Source organism: Acinonyx jubatus, chromosome X (assembly GCF_027475565.1).
Source record: "Acinonyx jubatus isolate Ajub_Pintada_27869175 chromosome X, VMU_Ajub_asm_v1.0, whole genome shotgun sequence".
Classification (NCBI taxonomy): Eukaryota; Metazoa; Chordata; class Mammalia; order Carnivora; family Felidae; genus Acinonyx; species Acinonyx jubatus.
This window is the reverse complement of record NC_069389.1, coordinates 112,671,593-112,695,664: the sequence shown is the minus strand read 5'-3', so window position 1 is coordinate 112,695,664 and position 24,072 is coordinate 112,671,593. Positions and strand designations below refer to the sequence as shown.

Here is a 24,072-nt window from a genome sequence, read left to right as displayed (position 1 = left end):
ACTATGTTTATGAGTACTGACATAAAGAATTCAGTTTCGGTGCATAACATTAGAGAAGCAACACTTCTAATTTAACTTCGCAACTTGAGTTCACTATTCTCTCTCTCGCAAGTGTCTCCTTTTGAACAGGATCAACTACGTAATTGGTAGGGCCCAGTGCAAAATGAAAACGTGGGGCCCCTTTTACCAAACTTATTAATAAGAATGTCAAGACCAGGACAGCAGAGCCTTAAACCAAGCATGGAGCCCTATGAGACACACAAGTCACAAGTCCGTGAAGCTGGCCCTGCTTCTGAACCCTTAAGAGATATGTAAATCTTAGAATAATGCTTCACTGTAGGGGCAATGAAGGAAACATGTCATTGGTTCTCTTATTCTTCTCATTTCATGAAAACTTTTGTTTCTGTTACCTCTTGTAAATCTCTTCTATTGTCAAGAGTATCATTAGAATCAGAGATGTGTCACAATTCCTGGATAGCAAATATAGGATTGTTTTCATTGATTCTTGAGATAATGTACTTCCTGTGGAGTTCTGATTCATCTTGCTGACCCTCTTGAATACTATATAAAACAAAAACTCAAAAAGCCGCTCGATCTCCATTCGTCCCTCTTCTCAAGCCCTTCAGTCAAGAAAGGATACAATGAATATGTTAAAATTAAACTAAACTACCACAAGGAGAAAGGCCCCCTCTGTTAGCCCACTTACGAAGAACAAACAGTGCCATTGAAGGCACAGCCTCACACAAGACTGTGCTAAGTGGTTCTCACAACAGAGATGCTAGACCTTTTCAGTCTGGAGGGATCCAGTCTCCCCAGCCATACTCCACCTACCACGATTCCCACTCCCGAGCCAGGAAACAAATAAAAGAATGCTAAGAAAGCCATGAAACGACAACTAAGATGAAATGCATAATGCAATGTCATTTAAGTGCGCTGGGATAAATTTTTAGATAAGAGCCACATTTTGTTTTCTGCAAACACAGCACAGGTGTTTTCGCTAGGGGGAGGTCTTAGGGTTTGCTTTCTGTCCTCCACGGTCCTTTTTTCTGAAGAAATGACTTACCATATTTACCTGATTCCAACATGTATTTTTTCTTGCCTTTTATACATCTCTGAAATCAGAATGCACCTTATAATCAATGGCATTTTACCATCGCTGTCAGCCAGGAGACAGTTGAATTGCCTGTGTATATACTGAAATCTGGTCATGGCTATTGTAGTATCATGACATATGATAAACATGTATCTAAATAAGCCAAAAAGAGCTCTCTCAGTAAATATAAAATTAAAATTCTATGGATATGAAAGCATTACATCATAGTTTATTTAGGGGTGTTTGTTTTCTTTCTTGGTGTTACATAAAAACTTAATTCCATAAAAAAGCATCTCAAATGTGATGAAATACTTCATATCTTCCATAGAATGCCATGTCTGCCATTGTCATTTTGGAAGAGCTTGAAAAGCTGCCCATGCACCCGCTGAGAAGCCACCCAAAGTTCGTACTGGGAAAATTCCTAGGTGCTAATAAAAGACTACTTTTTAAATATCCTGGGTGGAATATTGAGGGTTTTTTTACTTTCTCCTGCTTACAACTAGAAACCCCCCAACCTGAAAACCCAAACACTGGTAAAAGGTACTAGCTTCACAAGAGTTACCAATATACTGAACCAGATTCATGGACAGATCAGTTGTTCCTGTGGTCACGCTTTTAGAGGAAGTTCGAGAACACCAACGTAAGGTCTAGAGCAGCACCATCATGTACAATACATATGATGCAAGCTACAGATGCACTTTTAAATTTCATGCGCAACGTTTTTAAAAGTTTACAAAGTAGGTAAGATTCATTTTAATAATATGTGTTATTGAACTCAATATATCCAGAAGATTGCCATTTCAACATGTGATCAGTATAAAAATATTTATGAAATATTGTATTTATCTTTGCCCTGTCTTTGAAATCTGGCGTAGACTGTATTCTGCACTTATAATATATCATAGTTCGCACCAGCCACATTTCAAATGCTCAATAGCCACATGTGGCTCCTGTATGGGACAATGCAGGTCAAATCAACACATACGTTTATTGGCAAAATAACATAATCCCTTCCAGAACATTCAGCAGAAATTCAACAGTGGCAGCTATTTCCACGGCACTCTGGTGAATGTCAATTACAATGAACTGAGTACCTCAATGATGACAACAATATATGCTCTAGAGCAATTCTGCCGAAAACAGTCTAGGGCAGTGGTCTTCAAACTAGGCTACTGGTACATGAAATCTTTTCCAGAAGTATGTGAGCAGGGATAGTTTGCATGGGATCCGCTCTCAGATTCTCAGCTCCCGTGGATCTTCTCTACTAAAATTTATCTGCCTAATAACAACTTTTTTTTCCCCACGTGCTTAAAATTAAGCATTAGTTTGCAACTATTCTCAATACTGCTTGCTTAAATGCATCATTAACTGGAAAGAAATGCACGTCTTGACTAACAGCAGGATAGACTGCTGATGCTGATTCTGCAAATATAACTAGAGTGTTTTCCTATATTGCAAAATGGTGACACTGGTAAAACCGATGCATAGAAATTGTATGTGATTTCTTTCTTATAAGGTCCGTCATTCAATTAAATGAGTGAAAACCTGTTTTCTCAGGTTGAATCTTGAAATATCTTTTCCACTCAAAGTCAACCCTCATTTCATTTTATAAGTATTTTCTATCTCCCATTTTCAAAAACAAAATATGGTATTTTCCAGACCGATTATTCTTTACCTATGTATACTTTTCTCCTGATAAAGTATGGTTGAAACGTTTGATTCTGTGGTCTAATAAAATTAATGGAATTTTAAAATTTTTGTACATGATTCCTAGTTAATTATTCCAGAAACCCGACACCAGAGTTGTAAAAACATATGCATAAGTGTTTACCAAAGGAAACTACATCTGCCATCGGATTTCTTGTTTCATACATGAATTATGTTAGCTACATATTACATTCTTTAATTTAAGATCACATGAGAAACAAAATTATTAATTTCTTAATTTATTTTGAAGTAGATAAAAATCTCATTATAATTTTAGTCTATTTAATCTACTAATATTTAATCTATTTACTCCTCAAAGTGCATATCAGTTCCTTTTTTCCACTGCGAAATGAAGTAGAACACTTTTTCTGAAGGTACAGCTGATATGGCTGATTATTTTGATATGGACATTGCTTTTGCCAATTAAGTTATATTATAAATATTTTCTATGAAATCATGACCCGAAGTTACAGCCTCCAAGTTTTATATTTAAAGGGTATAACAAATTCAAGGCACTTTGTCAAAATTATTGTATCGGCTAAGGCATATTCATCTAAGTATTTTGATTTTTCCAACCTTTTGTAAGCACATTGGATTAAAAATAATGCCTCAAAATGAAAGTATGACCGATATTATAGTCATTTGCTAAAGCATGGTAAAGTCATTTTGGTAAACTTACCAGAAAACTCAGAAATAAATGATTCGGCAACAAATCCTTTTGTAAAATTGGGGCTTCTTTGCTTTCGTGGAACTAAGGATAGGCCTAATCAAAAGTTCTCTGTTAAGAATTTTAAATTTTAATTAAAACATTTAAATCACTAAAAATTATTTTTGGTGACAGATCACTGTGATTTTTGACTTATGACTTGGCCATTCATTCCATTCCCTTGTACCTATTTATGGGAACAAAGTTTTCTGAGTTCTTAGAGTTCTATATGTGAAAAATAGGAATAAAATTTATACTGTACTGTCTCATTAGAAGTAACAGTCATCCTTAGAGTCATGAACTAATTTGGGGGAAATAACAACTATAGGCACTCAAAGGATGTATTTCCAACCAAATTTGAGTTTTCATTTTTAGTAAGTACTTATAAATATATGTAAAATTTCATATTGTTTTCAGAAACTGTATACTACTAATAATTCAATGATAAAAAGTTTAATAGTTAATAAACTTAGCATTAGAGGAAAATTTATTTCAACCCATATGTAAAACACAGAGATGTACAGTAGGATGACCAGTAAAAGACTTTTAAACACAAAAATATATTACATTAGGATAAATTATTGAGGGGAGTTACATAGAATGGGGATTTCAGGGAGATTTCAGGTCAAGTTTCTCACCATGTTTTTTTTCCCTTTGTTTGCTTTTAAATCAACAATGACAAGTATCAAGATATTATGGTAGTTTCAGTTCACTGAATGAATATAAAAATGTGATTAAATCACTTTATTTAAAAGTCTAAGTATTTATAATATGCTAGAATAGAAATAATAACTACAAATAATTAAACACGCGATAAGAAATTTCAGATGCCAGCTTCAAGAAGGATGATGGAGTTGAGATTTCTCAAAATTATTTTAGCAGGCCTATAATTGGAAAGTTTGAAAACCACTGCTATAGAACACAGTCTCAGTGAAGCCCAGAGGAAAACTAAGTGGGGGAAAGGAAATTTAGAGAGATTTCTTTTATTTTGTTGTCATTTTTAATTTCTGAATATAGCAGAAACCACTGTAAGTTGAAGTATACCAGCTTATTTGCCAGGCCGGTAATGCAACCTTGCAATGGGTGAAATTGTAGGGATATTCTGAGCAATCCACAAACACTGCACTTACTCACTATGGTCACTAGATGGCAAATATGCACTGGGCATGCAGCCCTCTTCCCCTCTTCCAAGGGCTCTCTCAATCATCCAATCTCCTCCTGCAAAAAGGAAAAGGATATGACTAACAGCGACAATCACAACAAATAATTACAGGAAATATTTGTTCCCATTTTCCAGGGACAGTAATAAGCCTTTATCATCTCTGAAAATTTCATAAATGGCCTTGTTTATGAAGGTAGCCTACCCTTCATTAATACCACCTACAAATAACATTAATACATTCTATTATAGAACCATGCACTTTGATCATAAAACCCAAACCTTATGCAGCTAAGAACTTCAGTTCCAGCAAACCCAAAAAGCAGCATCTATGATATTCCAAGCAAAAGGCTAAAACCTTCATTTCACTGAAACTTTAAACAACTCTAAGAGATAGGTGTTACTATTACCCCATATTACAGGTAAGAAAGCAGGAAAATGGCCCCAAACCATTCAGTTAGTAGGAAAATGCAGGTTTGGTTTTGTTTTGTTTTTCCTAATTCAGTAGCCATGCCCTTAAATAGTATACTGTGTGATGTTTCAGTGGGGCGTGTGTGTGTATGTGTGTGTGTGTGTGTGCGCACACCTGTCTATGTGTCTTTCTGCATTTGGTTATGCATATTTGTCTTTCTGTGCTTCTGTGTGGTTCTGTGCATGTGGAAGTGTGTGTGTGTGTGTGTGTGTGTGTGTGTGTGCACGTGCACACACACACACAAACACCTGTGCACTCCGGATCTTTTAGATCTCTTTCTGGTAATCTTTGCATCTGCTTTTATCCTGTATAGTCATTGGAGGGAGCTCAATAATTTCCATTTTCTCTTGAAGAGGCTAAGAAAAAGGTACATTAAAAGTCATAGTGTCCTTTGAAAAAGTGTTATTTGTGTGTCTTTTTGTAAGTATTTGAGTCTCTTTTTTCACATGTATAAATCTGCGTATGTCTCCATATCTGTGCATGTGTCTGTGTTTGTTTGCAGCATGACTGAGCCCATGTATGCATCTATATGTGTATGTTGGCACATGTATGTGTGTGCATCCATGTATCTGATGCACGTCTAGCACTGAGTGCCACGTGGGCACGGGAGTACATTTGTAGATTATTTGAGTGTATGTACACATGTGACAATGTGTATGTATCCATGTTGACATGTGAAGGTGCATGTCTGTGCATTTGTGTGCCTGCGGATGTGTATTTTATACCATGTTTAGGTCCGTGTTGTCTGCAAATATATGTGTGAACGTCTCTTTTATATGCCGAGGGCGTGTATTTCTGGGTGGGTACAGCTGGCATCTGAGTGGACATGTGCATGTGCATTTATGTGCCCGTATGTTGCACACACATATGCTCTTATAGAGTTGTGTGCGCATGTGCCTATAAGGGGGGTTGGGAGTGTGTCACCATCTGAGTAGATGAAATCTTGTTTTCTTTGGAGGCAGTGCCCATGTCTACGTGTACATATGTAAGTCTGTAGACCTGTACCTATACTCTCATGTATATATCTCTGCATGAGTCCATGTGTATCAATGGCATCTATGTCTGTGTGGAAATGTTTTGTCCTCATGTTCACCGCTTGCAATTATTCATCTGTGTGAGTAGGGGCATGTGTCTGGGTCTGTGTGTACATAATGTCTGTGCCTGTGTCTGAGTGTGAGTCAATGGGTCTGGACCTGTACATCCTCGCCTGGAAGCCTCTTTGTGATGAGGTGCTTCTACCTCCACGGGTGCGGCCTCAGTGCTCATCCATCTGTTCGGCCACCTCTGCGTGTGTCTGTGTGTGTGACCATCTGCATGTCCATGGGGACGGGCGTCAGTGTGTCTACATCAATCTGTCTACGCGAGAAGGAATTTCTTTGGCTGGCTCTCCAGGTGAATGGATCTGTGCGTCCCTGTGCAGATGTTCGTGTTGCTGCATGATAGAAGGACTCTGTGTGCGTGGGAATTTTGCATGTCTGTGTGTACATGTCTGGCCGTGTTTGTGCACGCTTCTGTGGTGTGCACACTCATCTATGTTTGCATGCACACACACGGCGGTACATATAAGTGTCTGCACAACTGTATGTCTGAAGGGTATCCTGGATTCTGCCCGTGTGCGCATGCATTTCTAAGACTAGGTGCACAGATCAACAGACACGTGTGCTTCTGTGTGCCTCTGTGTTTGCTCCGGTGGATGTCTGTGGGTCTCCGTGTCTATCTGTATATCCGTGTGGAATACCTGCATGTGTGGAAATCTGTATATGTGTCTCTGCATGTATCTGCTCAAACTTCCATATCCATCTCTTCGTGATTCTATATGGGTGTGGGTCCGCTGCCTCTGTGCACATGCCTGCATCTCTGTGAATGTACGTGCGCTCCTGCACGTGTATGTGACTTTACATGCTCCTCTCACGCATCTGAGTGAGTCTCTGTGAGTGCAGAAGTGTTTGCCCATGTATATCTTTGTGTGGGTCTTTAGGCCCATGTCTGTAAGTGTGGGTATATGTTTCTGCATATAAAAGCATTTCTGCCCAATTGTTTTCTCTCTCTCTCTCTCTCTCTCTCTGGATCTATATATAATACATCTCTCTCTAGATAGACAAGCATCTCTCTAAATGTATATGCCACTATCTCTCTGTGTATATGCAAGTCGAAATCTCTGTTTTGTATCTGTGTGCATGTATACGTCTCCACATACAAATGTATTTATATGTGTACAGCTGCGTGCTTGTGTATTTCCACATGTACACCCACATGCACGAACATTCCTTTCTGTACTTCCATATGCATTTTCATGCATATGCACGTGTGCACACTAAATTTTCATACGTGCATGTGGACAAACTTGTTTATACATGTGTGCTACAATAACAACTATGCTGCTGTGTGTACACGTATGTGACTCTATAAGCATGACAACACCGGTAAGTACATGTTTAAAACACACGTGTCTAACCACGAATGACTCTTTATGTTTCAATGTTTGCATTCATGTCTCCGTGTCTGCATCTCAGTAAATACACATGCACCCGTGTCCACGTATGGATGACTTTATGCATCTGTCTATACGCATGCACACACGCAAACATGTGTGTCTGTGTGGGTTCACATATGCCTGTCTACATCTCTGCATAAATGTCGAGGGGTGTCTGAGCATGTGTCTATGCCTCGTGAGCCTCTAGAGGCTTCTACATGTTTTTGTAAGTGCATATATGCGTGTGCATCTGTGATTTTGCATCTTTGAGGCTACGAATCAGTAAACACGTCCTCTGGATGCTGGCCAGGTCAGCGTATACGCCTCTGCACGCTTCCCTGGGTCTGTGTGAGTGTGGATTGTGTGTTTGTGAGTGTATGTTGCTCTGCACCTACACACAGAGCTGTGGGCATTTGTGTGTACCTGTGTGTATGCATATATGTATCTGTGTATGTAGGAGATGACCCCTGTTGGGACTCTGAATTTTATGTTCATACTTGGGAAAACATAGGTCTTTGGCTGTGGCTGTAGGAATCTACGGTGTGTGGGATTATGACACACCTGTAGGTCTGGGCCAGTGTGAATATCTGTGGCGCTGTGTGTGTGTGTGCGTGTGTGTGTTCTAGCGTGTACTTATCTATGATGAATATGTGTGCACAGATGTGAGCACTTCCTTCCCGAAAAACTTTTCTGGTCATTTCCACACCTGCTTGTCTATGACTCAGCCAGCAGAAGGAGCTCAAGCTTTTCTTCCTACTCTTGAAGCAGCCAAGAAAATAAACATTACAATATGGACTCTTTGGAAAAATGTGGATTATGGAAGCTGGTGACTATGGTCTAAGAACACAGGCTTTTTATAATCTGAAGACAAAAAGTGGGTGGCTCCTCAGTTCTTCAAATCCCGCCGCCGTCGCAGGCATTTATGTGGGGGACCCTGGCGCACACCCACCTTCCTCCTCCTCTCCGGCCCCAGGCAGAGCCTGCATGCCGCCGCCTGGCCGTCCAAAGCCACCCATCACAGAGCCTCCGTCCCACCTTCTGCTTCCCCAGGCTTGCCTATTACAGAGGGCTCCAGAGTCACCCCCCTTGTCTTTGCTCATCCTACTTGTCTTTGCTCATCCTACTTGTCTTTGCCTCGACATTCAGATGAAGAGGCCTGGTGTCATTTCATCCTTATCACGGACTAAGAGGCCGGAGCCGGCGTCACCCCCAGTTTACAAGTGAGGGCTGAAGATCGGAGAGTCCGAGTGTGTCCTGTAGGTCATTTGGCCAACAAGTGGCAGAGGCAGAATTCAAACACGGGCCTGATGGACACCAAAGCCACGTTCCTTCTGTTCTACCACTGACCATTTCTACCATCGAATGTGCCCAGGTTCCAGCGCCAGTAAGCAGGCATGTTTGCCTCCAAAGACTGTGCTCTAAACCTTGGTTCTTTCTTGAAATTATCTTACTGAATTCTCGGGATGACCTCAAAGGAAGCACTCTGTCCATGTTTACAAATGGGCGTCCAGACTCAGAAAAGTCAAGTCACTTGTCAAAGTTCTGCACGAGCGTGGAGGTCCTCCGTTCGTACCCTGTGGGGCAACGTGTTGTTGAGGAGGAAGTGTGATAGAGTGAGCATGGGCCTCGTGAAGGGAAGCCGTATAGTCCAGGGTGAGCATGCATACTGTGCTGTTCTTTTTGGTGGATGAGGCCTCCTGAGACTTGTGTAATGAGACTGTGCAGTTGGGGGCAAGTGTGGGTCTTCTGGGGTGAATGTGCGTGTTGTGGTTACGTCTCTGTGTGTGGATCTTGTCTGTGCCGTGGTATGAGTCTCTGAGGACTGTGGGGCAAGTCTGAGTGTTCCAGATCTAGTTCCTTGGTTAGGCGGCACGTCTCTGTGTAGCCCTGTGACGCTAGATGCCATGTGGTGAATGCGTCTTGAGTTAGGTCTCTGGTTGTATAGCTATAATCTCTGTGCTATCTTGCTGAGATGAGCACTGGATGTTGTATGGAAACCAATTTGACAATAAATTATGTTTAAAAAACAATCCCTGTGCTACGGTGGGACGCTAAGTGTTGTGGGGCGAGTCTGGTAAGGCAAGGTGAGTCTGACGGCGGTGGAGAAAATCTGTTACGGCAAAATCCCTTTGTACCGTGCCTTGATGTTACACGTTTTGGGGTGATAAGTTTTACATTGTGGGGTGAGCCTGTCTGAGGGTAGGTGGGTCTGGATGTTGTGGGGCACGTATGCGGGTTTTGTGGTGTATCAGGAAACTGTTGGTCTGGTGAGTGTGTTTCTTGTGATGTCAGTCTGTGACTCGCATGATTCATATGTGTCCTGCGAGGCTGTTCTCGGTGCACATTAAGGGAAGCGTAGCAAGGTAGGGATGAGGTGAAGCCGTGGATTCTGGGTTGTCTCTATGAAATATGGGTCCTGTGAGTCCTGAGCTTCTGATTTGGAGTCACTTGCTTTGTGGGAGTGATTCTGGGTGTTGTGACTTTCGTGGCTGTGATTCTTTGGAGGTACTATCAGGAAAATCTGGGGATGGTGGAACACGTCCTCACGTTGTAGGGCATGTCTAGGTGTGGAGTATGCATTGCAATCTGCACACTGTGGGATATATATTGGAGTAATGGGGTGAGACTATGTGTCATGGGTTGTTTCTAGAGATCGTATAGCAAACTGTTTTGTCATAGAGCCAGTGTGCATGGTAGGGTATGTCTGTGCCTCGTGGGGTATCTATGTGGGTTTTTTAAGGCAGGGAGAGTCTCTCAGGTATGGGACTGTGTCTGTACGTGATACGGAATTTCTAGAAGTTGTGGTCCAATGCTGTGTATTGTGGGGCAAGTGTGTATTATATAGGCTGATCGCGAATATGGTGTTGGACAAAGTCTGAGCGTGGTGTGGCCAGCCTGGGATTGTGGCAGAGGGCCTGTGTGTTTTCAAGGTACTTTGTACATTGTCGGACGCATCTTCTCGTTGGAGGTTTTGCCAAGGTGTCGTGGGGGTGTGTGCACTATAGATCGTGTCTGGGTTGTGGAGATCAGGGTTGCCTTGTGGGGCAAGGCTCACTTATAAAGAATGTCTGGTGAGGTGAAAACTGTGAAAGATGTCTTCATCCTGTGAGGCAAGTCTGTGTCATAGGGCAATTCTGGGTTTGGGGGATACATGTTTTTCTTTGTGGGGGTATATGTCTTGTGCAATGACTGTGTGTGTGCATGTGTGCGTGCGTGTGTGTGTGTGTGTGTGTTGAATCTTTGCATCCGAATGCAGCTTTGTGCTTGTGGGAGAAGAAACCTATGTGCTATAAGGCACCTCTGCCTATAGCAAGTTAGCTGTATCTGGGTACCATGGAGCTATTTTGTGCATGGTAAGACCTGTCTTCGTATTGTGTGGCCAGACTGAATTCGGGGGTGTGGCTGGACGTCTGCAGTCTATTCTTACCACAGTGGGGTAACTTTTATGTGGTGGAGTGACACTGTACATTATAGGGAGATGATGCATTGTGGAACTTAACTGTGGGTGACAGGGCACGTCTTGATGTTATGGGGTGAGTCTGAGTGTCGTGGGGCAAGTCTGTTCGTTGTAACTTCATTGTAGGTATGGGGAGGCATTTCTGTAGTGTTATGGTGAAAAACTGAGTTTTGAGGCAAATCTGGGTATTATGGTAATATTGGATGGCTTACGGGGTAGGTCTCGGTGTTTTTTTGGAAAATGTTTGCATCGTGAGGTCAATTTGTGCATTGTGATGGGATTCCACGGGCTGTGGTGGGGATCTCGCGTCATGGAGCATGTGTGACATCATAAGTTGGCCTCAGTGTTGAGGGGTGAGCGTGGGGGTTATGGGCCAGTCGGATATTGTGAAGCTCACAGGCATGTCATGGTGTGCATCTGTGTGTTTGGGCAGATATCTGGTAGTTGTGGTAGGTGACGGGTTCGTTATTTGCTTTGTGTTTGAGTCTCTGCGGTGTGGGATAGCACCGTGTGTAGGGGTGAAAGTCTGTGCACTGGAGAAGGAGTTTGAGAGTTGTGTAAATGTCCATGCATTGGGGGGCAAGTCTGTTTTCTGTGGTGTGGTTTAGACCTCCTGGACAAGAATGCTGGTGGCGGTGGGTGGGGTCGGATAGGCCTCTGAGGATGCGACTGGATGTTTTAGGGGAGTCCACTGATCCCGGAGTGTATGTTCTGAGAAACGTCTCTAAGTTGTTACGCAGTATTGTGTGTTTCGGGGTGGGTCCTGTATCTTATTTGACACATCTATGTATTGCAGGATGTCTGCAGCTGTGGGAGAAGCTGTCCATTTTGGAACGAGTGTGGATGCTCGTGCGATTTGGGACGCTGTGGAGTTAATATCACAGAGACAGCTCTGCGCTGTTACTGGAATCTGGGCACTGTTCAGGGAGTATCTAAGCCATGATCGTTGTCGGCACGTTGTAGCGTACGTCTGGGCATTGTGGGACGAATGTGGATTCTCAGCTGATTCTAAGTGAGGGCCAATCTATGTGCTACGCTGTGTCTGATGCAGGCGGGGTTTGCGCGCTCGGGGCCGAGCGTGTCTAGCCCAACGTTGGGAATTTTGCATTCAGTGTGCAGTGGGGGAGCCTTTGTTCTCTGGGGCAGCTCTGTGAGTCGTTGGTCTGTGAGTTGTTGGTCTGTGAGTCGTTGGTCTGTGAGTTGTTGGTCATGGTTGTGCACATTGTGAGGCAACTCAAAAACCTGTGAGCTGAGTTTGAAAGCCATTGTTCCTTTCTATCCATTACAGGGCAAGCATGGGCTTGGTGAGGGTTTCCATGGGGGCACGTTTTTGTGTTTTAATATGACTTGGCAGCGATTTTTAGAGTCTGTGTGTCGTACTGTGAGTTTGAGATGCTGTGGGTCAAATCTGTGCAAGTTAGGGTTTGGGGGCAAGTTTGGGATTTGTGGAGTTAGTGTGGCGTGAGGCAAAAGTGTGTTGGGCTTATCTACATCTTGAATTGTGAGCTGATGTGCTGTGATGTAATCCTGTGTGTCGCAGAAGTGTGCATCTGGGGGCACAACCCTACGTTGGAGGGTGTGCTTACGAGTTGCAGTACATGTGCGTGCAGCGCTTGGGCAAATCTTTGCACCATGAGGTAAGTGTGGGATTAATTAATTAATTGTTAATTGTGGGATTGTTCTACATGTTGTAGGATGGATTGTGCCTTGTGATGCTGTTCCATACCTTGCTGGGACAGGAGATCGAGTGTTGTCACGGACCCCACGTGTTTCTGGCTCCATCTTTTGCTGAGGCATGTGTGTAAAAGTTGTGTGTGTGTGTCTGAACTCTGAATATTGTGTGGTACATCTATGTGCCATGAGTTGACCCTATACAACTCATGGAAAATCTGCACACTCTGGTGTGGTTTTGTGTGGGTCTGCGAGTGGTGGGCAGAGTCTTGGCATTCGACCTAGGAATTGTAGACAATGTCCGAATGACTGTGTCGCGGAAGAGATGCATGTTGGGGCATGTTTCTGATTTGCGGGAAGTCTTGTGGCATGAGAGTCATGTCCCCACTGTAACTTGATACTGTGCATTGTGGGGGGCATATCAGTGCTTTGCAATATGATTGTGTACTTTACGGGAAACGTCTGAGTTGTGCATTTGTGTCCATGCTTTGGGTTTTTTACAATTCTGTGGGCTGTGCAAGGAGCTAGGGGTATCGTAGAGTGACTCTGGGTATGGGTGGTTCTGGACGTTGTGACACATGTCTGTGCATCTCAGGATAGGCCTTTGTGTGCGGGGACAAGTCTAGGGGTTGTGGTATTAGATCAAACTCAGTAGGGTGGACCTGTGCGTCGTGGGATAAGTCCACTGTGGACTACGTGTTACACGAGGCATGTCCGTGTTGAGCGTGAGACGCTCCGACATTTGTCTACGCACTGTATGGTGTGTCCAGGTGTGAAGGGGCAAGTCTGGGAGTTGAGAGGCATATCTATGCATTATAGGGCCTCCGCGTGGTAGAGAAATGGGGGGAGAACGCTTTGCGGTGAGCCTGGGTGCCGTGGCTCTAGTATTTTCACTGTGGCGTGACTGCATATGTTGTGGAGCAAATCAGCTTTAGAGAGTGAGTCTGTGTGTTGTGATTCTGACCTGTGCATGGAGAGGCTGTGTTGCGGGGCACGCCTGCGTTAGGAGGCAGGCCTGTGCACCATGGGGTTTACCTGTGCTTTGTTGGGGGGCATACGGGGCACTGTGGCACGTGACTATGCTACGTAATGACTGTGTGTGTTGTGCGACAGTGCGGGCCTGTGGGGCCTACCCTGGCATCGTGTTGTTATTACTCTGCGCACTATGGGGCGAGCTTGTGGGTTAGGGTCAGGTCCATACTTCGAGAGGCACATGTGTACGTTGTGGGCCAAGCTTGTGGGTTGTAATCTGTGGGCAGCGAGGTGACCCTGAATGTTCCGATGTGAGCGTGGGTGATGCAGGCACACATGGGCATTGTGGGAGATGCCTGTGTATGACGGGACATGTTTGCAGGTTGCGGGATGAGTCTGTGGTTACAGCTTGTATCTGAATTCTCTGCACCTGCATATCTTTCGGGGGACTACGTGAGGACAACCGAAGGTGTTTGGGGCCTTTGCGTTGTGATATCATTCTGTTCCCTTGGGCAGCTGGGCGCTGTGGGAGTGCCTGTGCATTAGGGGATATGTCCGGGTGTTGTGAGGCTATGGTGCACGGTGGGGCAGGACGGCGTGCTGTGTGGCCTGTCTCTGCTGCGTGGGAGAAGTGTGCACCGCAGTGCTGAGTGCATGGTCGGGCGAGGAGCCGGGGTACCGTGGATCCGGTCTGGGCGTTGCAGGACAGGCGTCGGTGTTGTGAAACGAAGGTATTTACCGGAGCCAGCGTGCGTGTTATGTGCCTGATACGGGCACTGCGGGGTAGGTCTGCTTTGTCCCATGATTCTGTGCGCTCCAGATCTGCTTGGAGGGAAGGGGGCAATCCACGCGCTGAGGGACAAGCCTGGTATGGTGGAGCAAGCGTGGGCCCTGTGGAAAGAGAGCAACTTGGGGTGTACGAGTGAGATGTGTGGGCTGTGACGGCGACAGTGGGATGTGACTTTGTGTGGTGGTCAAGGCTGCGTGTCGTGGACTGTTTCCAGGGATTTTGAAGTGAGGCTCCTCTGTGCACGGAGAACACTCGGGATTACACATTTTATCCAAGCACTGTGGAGCTCATCCGTTCCTTACGTCACGCCGGCCAGCATGTTCCATGCTGAGCGTGTGTGTTGTAAGGGCACGTGTGTATAGGAGAGGCTGCGTTTGGTTGGTGAATCCGACATGGTGAATCCTCGCATGGATGGGTGAATCTGTATCGTGGGTGTGTTGTGTGCAGTCATTTGGGAATCGTAAGCAAACGGTGGTGAGAGTGGGAACCATGGTGGGATTCTGGGCTTCATGTAGGTGGACTCCGTGTGTCATGGGCTGATTCGAATTTTTTCCAATTAAGTCTTACCAGCACAGTCTAGTTCCATGTGTAGAAACAACAACAATAACAGTAACAACAAGATTAGCTAACGTCGATAACGCTAACTCCGTGTCAAGCACTGTTCTCAACACTTTATAGGCGTTCACTCATTTGTTCCTCTCAACAGCCCTACTAAGTAGGTACTATTATTATTCCAACTTGTACCTGACAAAACTAAGGCCCAGAGCAGTTAAGAGACCTTTCCAACGTCACACAATTAGTCAACAGTCCCTGTGGGCCTGGAACCCAGGCAGTCTGAATCCTAAGTGTCAGCTTCTAACCGCAATCTACACTGCCCCTTTGTTTTGGGGTGTGCTGTGCTTCTGGAATGTCTCTGGGCCTTGCGGGGCACGCACAGCTGTGGCGGCATATCTTGTGTCACACGACACCTAAGGATTATATGTTTGATCCCAGTAATGTGGGGCTCATGTGTGCACTGTCAGCGTGGGCAGGCTTTTTATCGTGGGCCAACTGTGTAAGTGGCATGAAGTCTCTGCTTTAAGGGAAAGTCATGTGGTTATGCGATTCTGTGAGCAATCAAAGAAATTGGCACGTTTGTGTGAGTACCTATTTTGAAAGGTGTGTTTCCTTGAGAGTCTACTGCCTGGATTACGGCACGTACCTGTGCCTTGTGGAGTCAGTCTAGCTGCTCAAGTCTTTGCTTTAGAGGGTAGGTTTGTACACTGTGATGCAGTTCCGCGAGTCATGGGGGAACCACGCGTGCTGTGCGAGGCGTGCGTGTGCCGTGGGGTCTCCAGGTATGCTGGGGCTAACGGCTACCTTCCCGAGGGGGCCGTCTGTGCATGGTGCGCTGCCTCTGGGCGTTGTAATGTGTGTGTGTGGGCACGTGCACATGGGCGCGTTCGTGAGGAATGTGTCTGTGCATTTTAAGGTTGGTCCATATCCATGGGAAGCGTCTTCGTGTTGTGGGACATGTTTGTTTGTACAATAGAGGCAAGTGGGTGTTTTGCGGGGGGATGAGTTTGTGCGTTGTGGAGTTCGGCTGTGGCGCATGGTGCACCGTGCAATGGAGAGCATGGCGAGGCTTCTCCGTCCATCCTGAAGTACCCCTAGGTGTCCCGGGATATGTAATAGGTATTACAGAGTGTTCTCCGTATTCATGAGGCAAGCCTTACTTTATAGGAGAGGACTTACGTTGGGGGTTTACTCTGAATGTTATAATGCAATTCCGTGTATTGTACAGGGTCTATCTGGACATCCTAAGCTGTTTTGGAGCACATCTACGTACTGTAGCATGTCTGGGTGTCTTTGGATGAGTCTGTGTATTATCATGAGTCTCCATCCTGGGGAACCCCCGAATTGTTGGGTGAGTCTGTGTGTCGCAGGATGAGTCTCAGTACCATGGTGCAAGTCTTGTACGTTCGTGAGCATGTTTGTGAATAGAAAATATATGCACACGTTATACAACAAAAATGTGAGCCTGGGAGGATGTGTTGGTGTGCTACGGGGCATATTGCTGAGTTGTAGGGTGCATGGATGTGTGTTTGTGTGTGTGTACGTGGGTGTGTGTTGTGTTGTGGGTCTGTGCCTCGTGGGGTGAGGCCAGGCTTTATGCATCCAGTCTGAATACTGTGGTGTGAGCCTGCGTATAATAGAGCAAGCCTGTGCACCGAATAGCAAACTTGTTGTTTGTGATACAGTTGTGTCTATTGTGAGTGGCATCTGGTTTAGGGTTCTGTGTGTGCTTGGGGGGGGGGGGGTTGTGGGGGCGTATCTGTGTGCTGTAGCGTGTTTTTACATGTTCTCAAGCCAGCCCGTGTATCCCGCGGCCAATCTTTGTGTTGCCAGATGATTCTAGGTGTTTGGGGTAGGCCTTTTTCACTTTAACAGTAAGGCTTCGGTGGGGGGAGTGACGGTCATATAAACGAACAGCTGCATAGTTTCTAGGTGCCTGTACTAAGCACTTCACGTATCTTAATTCATTTACTACTCACGACGACCCTTCTGAGTAGGTACTACCGTTACCTTTGTTTTACAGACGAGCAAACTAAAGAACAGAGACATGTACTTACCCGAGGTGATACAATTAGAAAGGGGTGGAATCTGGATTTCAACCCAGGTTGTCTGGGTCCAGAGGCCTTGCTCTTAACCACTACACAAGCTGTGTCTGTGCTGCAGGTCAGAGCTGGAGCTCAGTAATGTGGTGAGCTATGTCCGCGATCCGTGATGGAAACATTCGCCTCGCAGGCGTAATACGCGTGTTGTGTGTCTACGAACTGGGGACTGTGCATGTGATGTGTAGGTATGCTGTGTTAGAACGAGTCCACGCTATGACCAGATGCGTGCACGGCAGAAGAAATCTATGTGTTTACAGGCAGCCCATGAATTGTAAGTTGTGTGAGTGTGATTACACGGCAGGGCTTGTCCGTGCACTCAGGGTGAGTTTCGGGGCTCGGTCGTGTTTGCGTGTGTTGCAGAGCAAGTATGGCTGCTAATGTGCTGGGACATGTTCATGTGCGCTGTGGGGCGGGGGGGGGGGGGTTGCCGTGCTGTGGGATGGGTCTGTGTGTTGTGGGTGGCCTCCGTGTTGCGAAATGAGTGAGGGTAGTCTGGATCACGTCTGCGACTGCGCCCTGAGGGGTGGCTGCGTGAGCCCTGAGGAGTGGCTCCGGACACCTTGGAGACAGATTAGGTGGTGCCGCGGCATGAGTGTGTCTGTTGTAGAGCCAATCTGTCCATTGTCGGGCCCACGTGCACGCTGCGATGCGGTGCTGTGCACTGGGGAAGAGGGATGGCTATTTATTGCAGCGTGTCTAAGGAACGTGGGGCACGTATGTTGACGGAGGGACACGGCACGCCTTGTCTCGCAAGTGTGCGTGGCCGGCGAAGGCCCAGATGTGGGGCAAACGAGCGCGCTGTGAGGCAAGGGTTGGCGTCGTGTGGTAACTGTATTTGTTGTGGAGCGAACTGGGCCTGGCGGTGCGCATGCATTCCGCGGTGCCTCTCTTTGTGCCATGGAGCAAGTGTAGCTGCCGTGGGGGAGCGTGCCTTCCCACATGGGTCTCTGAGCTGCGTCAGGAACCATGTTCTGGGGCGACGTCTGTGTTCTGTGGACGGTCCACGTGCTCTAGGGCGCATCTGTGTTATGGGGTAAGGCCACGTGCCCTGAAGTGGGGCGCCTGCGTGCTCTAGGGAGTGTCTTCGGGACGCGAGGGGAGTCTGTGCCCTCGGGAGAATCTCAGCTCTGGATTTAGTCAGCGGGGCACCGGGAGAAATCTGTGGGCTGTGGGCAGAGGCCATGTTCTGTGGTGTGTGTCCTGTAGGACATGTCTGTGTCCTGTGGGGTAAGTCCGTATTTGCTAGAGAGCCTGGGCCACACCAAGGGCTCGAGTGCTATTGGGACAGTCTGTGATGTCGGGACTGTGGCTGGGTCGTGGGAAAGTCTTTACGGAAGGGCGAGTCGCGTCATGTGGGGCAGGTCTATGTCCCTGACGTGAGACTTTCTGCCTCACAGACAATATGTGTGTCTTTGGGGGAGTCTGAGTGACGTGGGAGATGACTGTGTGCCTGTCCATGTGCCGTGCGCAGAGTGTGGGTGCTGCAAGGGTAAATGTGTGTGTGTGTTAAGTGACCGGTGGGCCTTAGAGGGTAAGTTTGTACATTGCAGCCCAAGTCTATTTCAGGGCAAATTGTCCTTTACTATCTACAAATAATAATGCCAACACTCATACAAACATTACTATGTAACAGACACTGTTCTAAAGGTGCCATTATTAATCTGCATTTTACATCTGAGAGCGCCGAAGCACAGAGACATTAAGTAATCGTCCTATGGCCATGCAACTAGCAAGAGGTGGAGGTCTGAAAGCAAGCAGCCGGTTTCCTGCGCCCACACTACCATGAATCCCCTTAGGGCCTGGGGGGCATCAGTGGCCTCAAACACTGGGAATACTTCGTGGTCACTGCTGGACACAGCGAAAGCAGGTAATTTGAAAGGAAAAGGGAGCAGCTCAAAGCCTTCCAAGTATTACAAGATAACACAACGCTCGATATGCAATAGCAACGGCAGCTTAGCCCAGAGAAACTGACATCATGACTGTACAAGCGCGCCTTCAGTGACTGCGGCCCCCACAGCCGCATTCTGCCACTGCAGAGGAGTCAACACGCATGCCCTGATGAGCTGCTGTTGCCAGGGAAACCAGCCTCCAGTCACAAACAAATCACAGCCTAATGCGACAAGTCAAGAAGTGACCGGGCCGTGGCTGTGAGCCAAAAGAGCCCCTTGCAATGAAGGCACGCAAGGCATCCTCCCACCCAATGCCCCCTGTGTTTCTTCCTGAATCAGCAAAGGCTAGAGGCCAGACTCCGAAGTCAAGAGACAAAGAAGGCTGTGTTAGACGTGGGGATGGGGGCTGGGGTGGGGTGGAGGGGGGGTGTCAGCAGTGGGTGGCAGGTGATTTTAATAATCAAATATTTCTGTGAGCAACATTTAACTCTTCTCCCACTAAGACTAAGAGTCTGTTTCATGCCTGAGCCTTCCGCCTGCAGTGAAAAGAGGTGAAGCACTGGGGTGTGTCCTTACCTACAAGAGACGGTTGCAGTCTACCTCCTTTAAATCCCTAGATCAGACTACTGCCAGCAACAGGCTGGCGAGCGTTATTTATTTCTGCTCCTCTCACAGCTCTTACATTTCCTTCTTATACCATTCTAGAAAACTCCAGGAACTGAGTCCAGACAGCTTTAATTCTCCGAGCACCTGAGGAGTAGAAAAAGAGGTTGAAGGAGGAACCTTACCAGTAACACTAACCCCGGGGGGTGGGGGGTATGTTTTGAACCCACAATTAGGATGCCAACTGTGTCCAAGGGGAATAGGACATCTGGGACAGTGGTTTTATATATTCACTTCCCTCAGTTTTAATTTGTAAAAAGCATCTGATAAAAGTACAGTTTGGGAGTATTTAAAATTTAAAAATCCTGTCTGAAAACCACTGAGCTATACTGCATGTGTCTAGAATCCTTGAAAGGCATAAGCACGAACGTGATGCTTTAGAATGCTACCGGAAGCTGCAAGAAGGTACAAATACTATTGTGGAAAGGGACCACCTGGGGCAGAAAGAAAATGGCTGACCTGTGGACACTATTGCCCTAGCTAACGGGAGAGAAGTTATTGCCATTTGAAATCAGTGGAAGGAGGTTGGATTATTCAATAAATGATGCTGAAACAATTGGTGACCTATTTGGAAAAAAAACAACATTAGATCCTCCTTCAAATTCATACCATACACCAAAATGAATTCCAGATGAATCAGAGTTAACTGTAAAAAAATGAAGCAACGGAATGGAAAACAAGGCAGGTGAGTGTACTCATCAATGAAAAGAAGTAAATCCCCAAATCAGAAAATTGATAGCTGTGGATATCTAAAACTATAAGGCCGCAACATGGGGAAAAAAAAAAAAGCTGCATGACTGATACAAAATCAATAGGCAAACAACAACTGGGAAATAATGTTGTCACCACATATGATAAATAAATTAGGCGGTAGTGTTTAAGGAGGCGGTGGAGGACAAATCTTAAACTGGTTCATACCATTTGATCCAGAAATTCCACGTCTACAAATTTATCCTAGGGAAACAAAAACCAGAAAAGCACACAGAGATTTATATGGAAAGATATTCTTTAAATGATAACAGCAAAAATTGCACCTATAAACATTCGATAACTAGACATTTAGTGGGACACTTAGGTGATCAGAAATTATGCATCCATAGAACCCTGCATTCTTATGGAATGTTTAGAAAATGACGAATTGCTCTCCATATGTTGTTTAATGATGATTAAAGCAAGTTGCAAAACTGTATGCACATATGATTTTCATTTCCTATACAAATATACATTTCTACACATTCATTTGTCCATATTCAGGAAAGAGGAACTGAGGGTAATTTTTGCAAATGTTAAACAATTAATATGCAAAATTTTTATCATAAAGGGGAAAGACAGTATTTTCATGACTGCTATAAAAGCAGTGGGAGCACAGAAAAGAAAGTCTAGGGATAAAGACAAGCAAAACAAAGCCTAAATGTACCTACGGGCCAGGGGGAGATCCAGGAAAACAAACTCAGTGTGAGTTACAAGAAGATTACAGTATTATTTTCAGGTTAGTAGGTGTAGAATTTGTTATACAAGATGGACTCCTGGAAAATTTTCTTCACTACACCAGAGAATGGTCACATGTCCCAGGGTGCGTCAGTCATTCTCTCTGCCGCAGTGCTCAGTTCAATGCCCCCCTCCCTCTGCCTTCGGCACGCTCTCCCCTACTCCCCGTGCAAAATATGCCACCAGCGGACATTTTCAGCTTGGAAAAATGGCCCATCTTGTGGGTTTTCTTTAAAGCTTTTCTTGCTTATGTTTCCTCCTTGATCGCTGTTTGTCATCTAACTCACAAATCTACGTATGCTTTTTTTTCCTCCTTCCTTCCTGCTGAAGTGTCAAAAGAGTCTGAATTTCAAAAGAAATAAACTGCTCCAGTTTTTTTTTTTTTTTGGTTTGTTTTCTTGCAGAAATGGATCTACAAATGCAATTTCTAGGTAAAAGGGGGCACAACATCTTACACGTTTTCAGACACTTTTCAGAAACAAACATAAAAGCTTTTTTGATAAGAATCTCTGGTCTCCTTCTTCCATCCCTTGTGAAATAAAGAGGCACTGAGAATATTCTGCCTTTACAGTACAAATTGATGTCCACAAGTACAAATAGATGATTTTCAAAATAAAGGCACAGCCACAATATTCATTATTTCATTTTCACGATTTTTCAGCCTAAAACCAACTTTTAATCTTTCCCCTTCAACACATGTTCGTCTCTCACATGAAGCAATTAAGCCGAACGTTACAGGCTGCCCTCCTCACTTTCTCTCCTGTACAGACATCCAGTCACATGATTTTCTTAATTAAAAAAAAAAAATGAGGCATGGTATCCTTCCCATTGCCAAGTAACAGTTTTTTCATACTCTTTCCACACTGGGACAGGGACTCAGATCTGAGAACATCTTGAATCGTAACCCATTTTCTCAAGCCTCATCCAAACATCATAAAGCTGAGATACTGTTCCGAACACAATTTCTCATCTTGGTAACAACTTCATCAAGTCATATGTTGGGAAATATCTTACCAGAATCACAAGGGGACATTTCTAGATTTCCCTCCGGCGGCCCACTTACCATGTAAGACACAAGCTTTAAACTAGTAACGTGACTGTGGAATATTTAGAATTTAATTAATCCATTTTCCAAATACTGGTGATTAGAATCAGGGATTCCTAGATCGTTCTGTATTATTCTACTCGATCAAAACATGTTGTTCACTTTGCAAAGCGTATTTTGGGGATCTATTTTACAAAAGATTTCTCAGCTACTTACCAGCTGCCTGCGCTCTGCCTTTCCACCAGCTCTGAGGCTGTCGCACTGGAGGGGTGGGGGAAAAACAGCAGCAGCCACTTGAAAATGAGCTGTGTTCTGAAGAAGGGATTAGCTCTATGGAAAGAAATGAAATGCCTTGGGATTATCGTCAAATTCCTCCAAAAACGTAAAATCATATTAAACATCACATGTCAAAAAGCACATGCGCATCAAGGAACAGATTTTAATAGCTAAACCTCTGATCTAAACCACACTTAAATTGCCTTGGTTTCCCGTGGAACCCCTACAATGCCATGGGCTTTTGGCTCTCCCGTCTCCTAGCAACAGCCTCATTAATATTGGTTTCTGCAGTGGTCCTACTAGGCATCAGAGAACACCGACAAGGTCTAGTCTCTGGTAGCATTTTGTTGCTCAGTATGTGTTTTCCCCAGGTCAGTAACAAGGAGGGTCAGGCATTCAATGACAAGTTCTCCAGAGGAAGATTTTGGATTGGAGTGACATTCCATTCTAAGGACAGATTGTTCTTCTGCCCTCCCTTGGTGCAATGCTGTCATTAGACCCTTGACCTAAACATGGGCCTCAGCAAAAAGATGCCTAATGCCTTCTGCAATCCTCAAATTACACACAGAAGTTCAGGCCCCATACCAGTGTTGTTATTATACACCATACGCAGAGAAAAACAAATAATGCACAGAATTCATCTGTGTCCTTACCCCCACTCATCAGCATGGCTCCTGGAGGTATATGTCAGAAAAACAGTGGATGACCTACAACCAGATCAAAAACAACCCTTATCTGTAAATATTAACACTAATATGACAAAATATTGACTGCATGTTAAGGAAATAAGAGCAGGTTGTTGTACAATATGTATAATGCGATCACTTGTATAACTTATGTGGACAGGAATGAATGTACACAAAGAAACCTGGAAGGCTATACATCAACGTGTTAAGAGTGATTACGTCTGGGCTTTCTATGGATGGTAGAATTGGATGGGGCGTTCGGTTGTGTTTCTTTCTGATGATATAACTTTTCTGCAATTAACATACATCCCTTAGGTTAGTAAAAGAAAACCATGCCCAACAATGCCAATGTACTTAATGCCACTGAACTATACACTTACAATAGTGACAAAGTTAAATTTTATGTTATGTATGTTTTGCTACAATAAAAAAGAACCATTCATTCACTCCGCAAGGATGTACTGAGTCTCGCCACATTCAATATACTGTATGCTGGGCAGACATTATAAAAATGAATAAAACACAGTCTGTTCCCTTCTAAAAGCTCATAATCTAACGAATGAGTACCCCCAAAACTTCTATGCGGGTTTTTATTATACATGACACGTAGAACTGCTGCATTTAGAAAGAGATATTTCATTAACATACTTTTTACATTTCATCAATTTTGGGTAACATTTATAATTAGAGTTGTTACATCGTTTGCCTAAACATACTGGACTCCTGGTATGTGGAGGAAGTAAAGGGATACATAGTAAATATTTTAATTGTTATTAAATATTTTAATATGTAAGTAATATATATATTTGTCTATGTGTATAAAATTGTCGTATTTTTAAAAGGAAGGGAAGGGAAGGGAAACTGTTCT

The 24,072-nt window shown here is 44.7% G+C and overlaps 1 long non-coding RNA gene across 2 annotated transcripts in view; it reads right to left on the bottom strand.

The window, feature by feature from the left end:
- LOC128311463 (uncharacterized) overlaps positions 1 to 23,207 on the bottom strand; it is a 52,652-nt gene extending 29,445 nt beyond the window's left edge. The window contains exons 1-5 of one of the 2 annotated variants that reach the window (XR_008289880.1): positions 23,172 to 23,207; positions 22,459 to 22,572; positions 20,628 to 20,663; positions 19,623 to 19,796; positions 4,641 to 4,724 (exon numbers count right to left, since the gene is read on the bottom strand). This is a non-coding gene — a long non-coding RNA (uncharacterized LOC128311463). Of the gene's footprint in view, positions 1 to 4,636; positions 4,725 to 19,622; positions 19,797 to 20,627; positions 20,664 to 22,458; positions 22,573 to 23,171 lie in introns of both variants that reach the window. The other variant, XR_008289879.1, reaches the window with a different exon arrangement.
- Positions 23,208 to 24,072: the final 865 nt, after the last annotated feature.